Below are 6000 nucleotides of genomic sequence, written 5' to 3' on the forward strand. Positions count from 1 at the left end.
CCTAGTAGGAATCTCAAGTAAGTATAAGTAATAGGGTGGCTGGGTATCAATGAACACAATGCTGGTCCATTTGGATATGTGCTGCTTTGATTCATTTATAGCACCACATCCCTGTTAGCAGGGAGAATAGAGCTAACTTAGTATGGTTTTTAAGAGTGACAGAGAGGGGCAATAAGAGCAGTTATGTTTACATTTTCCTCTTTGTGAAAGTATTCAAGTGATGGAATGACAATAGTAAATGATATCTCTATCTTTGATTACCACCCAAGAATCAATTCTTCATGTGCAAAAAGTGGTTAATGGTATTCTCCTTATAGGGTTTTCAAGTCAATTAAATGAAGTATTTTGTGTATTTTGAAAAAATGCTATCTAATTAATACCCATACTAGGGAAGTTGAAGGTTAGGTAAAAATTCAAACAACATTTAGGTGAAATTGCATCTTAAAACTCACTAAAAGAATCTGAACTTGAACTCTGCTTTCGGTAGGCAATGAAGACAATTTCTGTTTATCTTCTGGATTTGTAATATATAAGTGACCATAAGTTAGACACTTAAAATTAAGATCAATTTTTCCTTTAAAAACTATTTTTAACTATATAAATAGCTAACATAATTATTATGCAAGCCTAAAAAATTTTATAAGACTTACTTTTAGCTGTTTGGGTCTTTTTCCCCTACAACCAATAATTAGAAAAGTTTACAGGCAGATATAAATACACTTATTTATTTTCCATAAGCTTTAGTTCTATGGAACATGTCCATGGAAAATCATTATTGTGTAATTCCAAGAGCTGGGAAAGTTTTTATTGCATTTGCTGTAGTGGGAGGTACTCTGAACTCAGGATCACAAAGCCTGTGTTTTCATTGTTGTCCTACATCTAATTCCAGAAGGCACCAGGCAAGTTTCTTACACTAAGACTCGATGCTTTTATTTCTAAAATGAAGTAAATGGTCCCTGTCTACTTTGCAGTGCAGTTATCTCATTTTTTCTTCTGAATTCCTCTGAATCATTGGCATTATTAGTGTAGCTTTGGGACTAAATTGTTTATTCTTACTTTGTGTCCAAGCTGACTTCTGACTTCAGACTTTGAAAGTAAAGTCCTTATGTGATGTATGCTTTTACACCTAATAGAATCTAGCAGAGTGCTGGGCACAAAGTGGGCAGTCTATACTGTTGAGCAGGCAATTATGGATTGATGAGAATATGTTACAGGGTTTGAAATCTTACCCAACATAGGTAGCAGCTAGAGAAGAAAGGGGATGCTACGGCAATTAAAAAGACAAGAGATGAGCAAATGGCAAATTAAAAAAACTAGACTTGGACATTTTTAATGAGAGAGAACTAAAATGGAGGACTAGTTCAAATTCATTGGTTAAATTCAGAAAAATATAGTTAATAAATTTTTAATCAGTAAATCATGTATGATTTTATTAAGCTACAATTTAAATCAGTTGTCTAGCAATAATGAGTCAAAGATGAAGCAAGATCTGTGAAAAGGATGACGGGAAGGAAACTTATTTCACGTGCCCATTATGTACCAGGGTCTGGAAAAGTGCTTTATATAAACTCTCCAATTTAAGAGAAAGGATGTGGTTTTCTATGAAGCTATAGATAATGCAAGGGCTAAAATAAGACTAATGATGATACTCAGATTAAAGAAAGATGGGGCAATTTGGAGATTTAAGTTCTGCGGGTTTTTTTTCCTTCCTCAGTATTAGGAGTTACAATGGAAGACAGACATATTTGTTTACGTTCATTAAAAGAAAGCCTGAGAGTGCTGAAAAGAATAGTTAGTGACAGATTCCAATAAATGTTTTCTAGGATATAGTTGTAAAAATTGTAGGCATGTGCACACACTGAAAAGTATAAGTAAACAGAAAAATCATGCCAGATTCTTTTACTTTCTATAAAGCTCATCAAATAAAGAAGAACAAAATAAATTTAGAAGACAGAGAAAAAAGAGAATGAAAATGAAGTTAAGAGCCAAGATTTTTTTTGGCAAGGGGGGGTTTCAAATTAATATTCTTTTTTTATATATGTAAAATTTGAATTCTAATGGATCTCCTACTACATACCACCTTTGGGGGGATTTTTTTTTTTATTTTTGTATGTGTGCAGTGATTGATAGGATGACATTTTTCTACTCTCTCTAGATAAAAATAGGCCAAAACTAATTGTTTTCAGAAGTTTGAAGTCACCAAAAACATATTTTAGTAGAAAATGTGACAGAAAAAGTATTTTTAAGCCAGGGGGAAAAAAGATACAGAAGTGGCATTTTGAAAGGGAATGGGGTGTCACTAAAAGTGATTCCATGATAGAGGAAAATTCCACTGGTTTTGATTCTTATAGCAGATTCTCTCTCCTACCATAGTCAGTGCTATAATTGGGTTAGATAATATGCAGGTAAATTCTTTCTGTTTTCATACTTTACCTCAGGATTCGTTTTTACATGCGCCATAAATCAGTAGAGTAAAAGACACACATTAATAAATAACTTGAACTTGCTTTTACTCTTGGAGATTCGAGATTTAAACCAGCTTTTAAAAAATGCATAAGCCAGTCCAAACATGGTGAATATCTCTTTTATTTCCTGAAGTAAGATTTCTCAACTGCCAAATAGAAAAATCCTAATTTATTAATCCTTGAATGAATAATTCACTCCCAGACACTGAATGATCCAAAACAAACAAGCCAGTTTGTGTATTTAGTTATATGAACTTTTGAACATACTGCCTCATAAATCTAATACTTGGTTGAACCTAAAAACAGTATTGACCTCTGAGGACCCTCCATTAATTATCTCCCACTGCAGACACCACATCTTCCTTTATTCTTTAGAATTTGTTTCTTCCTTATGGTACTGTAAATATTTATCTGTTTTTTTCCTATTCTGACTGTGGTACTCCTCAGTAGGCATTTGGCTGACCTTTGTTACAGTTTCAGTATTTTTCCCCAGAATGTTCTACTGTCTCTGTAAAGATGTTAGTTGTTACTTATTTTCTAATATAAATCTATGGTAGGTATTAATAGATTCAGTTCCACTAATGAGAAGATTGAGCCTCAGGAAGATTGATACGTGGTCAAGATCATTTCAATCCCATGTGATGCATTCGTACTTTTTTTTTCCTTTTGGCCTGTAAGCTGTGTTCTTTGCCTCTGATCACTCCCATGCCTTGCGACTGTCCAGCAAGCCTGATGACATTCCACCTGGCTTCTACCTTAGTGACGTCTTGCCTGACTCCCTGGTGTACGTTGGGTCTTTGTTAGAACTCTCTTCTTCACCTCATCGTTTGCAACAATTTGGGGTTGTGCATGCGTGTGATTACTGAATACATATGTCATGCGCTATCCTGCAGGCTCCATGGGGGTGGGGGGTTGCATCTCTTTCCCTCCCACTGCTGCATCACGCACGAGCACCACAGAAATTGATGCAGAGTGGGCGCTCAGTACATACTGTTGAAAGAATGAATTAACATGAGATTGAAACCCAAGTATGTACAATAGAAATCACAGATGTATCCTCTGCAGGAGTGGTTGTGGGGTTCTCATCACCAGTTACTATACATGGATTTCCAAGACTTGGGAGCTACATATACACTATCCTATATCCTACATTCTGTTTCCTGTATGGCATATTGAAAGTAGATTGGAAGCTCATCAAAAGCAGGCCTTGTAGTTTTCATATATAGTAAGTGAAACGTGTAGCTCATTGGTCCTCAATAAATACTCACTGGTTGCAGGGAACTGATCTTAACATTTAACCTATTTTGGAGCATTTTCTATTCCACCAAAGCCATATTCCTGCCACTGTTCTCTAGCACACTTTGTTCTTCTGCTGTAATGACTGACAATCATAATCAGGAAAGGCTATGCTTGATGTTAATGCTTTATTTTTTCTTTTATTCCCAGACAGTTGGCATGATCAAGCTTTCAAATCCTTGAAAAGGTGAACTGCGCTATGTCTGGGGCAGGCTCTGTATTTTTATTATGTACCACACATCTCTAAAAACAATACAGAAATTCAGGACACTCCGATTGAAAAATGAACACTCGCCACATTTAAAAGGGAAAGAATTACATATTTTTAGAGTTACATACATTCTTCATCCCATTTATAAAATCCAGAACCCATGGTTGGGCACAGAGCAGGAGATTTAATACTCTTCTGCTAGTGGGTCTTTGTTGTTTTTTCTCCCCCATCCTGCACCCACCCCCACTCCATCCTACCCCACCCCTCTGCTCTTTTTGTTCTTCATACTTGTGTGCTAACTTCAGAGCTGCAGACATGTCATTGATCACAGATTTATATATATGAGCTAAGAGCAGGAATGCTAAAATAATTTCTTTCTCAGGCCTTAAAGATAGATGATAGGTCAAGACACTTTACTGCATAGCCAAACATACTAAGGCACAGAGCAACATGGCAGGAATTTGAATTGTGAGAGCCAGAAGTGCTTGTTCAGCATTAACAAGAAATAGGAGAACAGGATCAGTATAATCTCATATTCTTATTAAATTAAAAAAGAGAGAGAGAAATGCAAAGGTTATGACATGAGCTGACAAGATCAAAAAAAAAATATCAGAGTTTTTCTGATGCTTCATCTTCTGTTTGCAGGCATATGAAAGAATAAAAATAAGCCCCATGGCATGAGTTATATATGGAGTATCTGCCTTGAGCTTGGAATTTCCTGGCATTTTTCAGCTGGTGACATAGACTTGATATGATTAAACAAAGGCTTTTCTCCAAATTTAAAGTTTTGGTTTTTTTTTTAACAAAGCTGAATCTAATACTCTCTAACTTGTTTTTAAATGGGAGCAGATGCCTCTGTTCCATGAGCTGCCTTCCAGATTCTGAGAAATAAATGAAGAGTGGAAGCCTGTTTCAGTGAAGCTAAGAAAACAGCCATATTTGCCCTTCAGAATTTCCTGTTATCCCCTCTGCCCCCCCTCAGCTCCCACGTTCTTCCACAGGATGGGGGCAGGGCAGAGGACGCCTCCCTTTGGATTGGATCTCTCTTGGACTCACTTGGGGCAGTGCCCCGAGGACACGCAGCCTTATAGCCAAGCTCACCCAGTGAGCTGCAGCAACACTCTCCCCAAGAGAATATAGGAGTGTGAGTGAGTGGATGAAGTGCATGTGAATGGGTGGACGTGGAGGACCACTCGGATGATCTCTAAGGTTCTTTCTAGGCCGGGCATTCCATGATGCTCTAACGAAGGAGTGATCTCTGCGAGGAGGCTTAACACAAGACACTGGGGCCGGCAGGAGTCTTGGAAGTGGCACTGAGCCTTTATGGGACTTGGTTTTATCTTGATAAAGACCAGGTTTCCCTAATGACTTTATTTTTTATTTGAATCTATACTTATTTATCTATCAGACATGTTCTTTTGGACTTATTATTTATAAGTTAGTACTACCCACAGTTTGGCACATGTTTCAATTGTGTGTATGTGTGTGTGTTTGCTCATTATCCTGTTGTGACTCTTCTAAAGTCTACCCCACTCAGGATGTAACTTTTTACTAGTTAGTTCACAGATTCTGGACTTCACAATCTGTAACGGCTATCGTTACATACATTAAGGCACATCCTTAAAACTTTATGTTAAGAAAAGCATGAGGAATTGGAGATTGTTTTGTATTAAGAGAAACTTTTTCTTGTAATTGGTTTCACCGACCCTCACTTTTCTTGACACTTGTAAACCATCCATTTACTAAAGAAATTATGTACAAAAATGTTACATCAGAAACTAGGGTGCTTTGAGAATTTAAAGACCAAAGATCAAATGGTCTTTGACACTCACAGTTCAAGCAGAATAGTACGAATGTGTTAAAGCTGCTACAATTCACTTAAGGCTGTGCTTTAGTTTGGAACCTCTATGAGCACTTGGAAGCCCCTAAAATATGAAACCTGGAAGTCCATGGAAGAAGCTCAACCCAGTAGCCCTGTCACAGACCATCTTTGACTCCAACAAATGTTGATAACCTTAAGGAATTAGC

This window comes from Microcebus murinus, chromosome 5 (genome assembly GCF_040939455.1).
Source record: "Microcebus murinus isolate Inina chromosome 5, M.murinus_Inina_mat1.0, whole genome shotgun sequence".
Lineage (NCBI taxonomy): Eukaryota > Metazoa > Chordata > Mammalia > Primates > Cheirogaleidae > Microcebus > Microcebus murinus.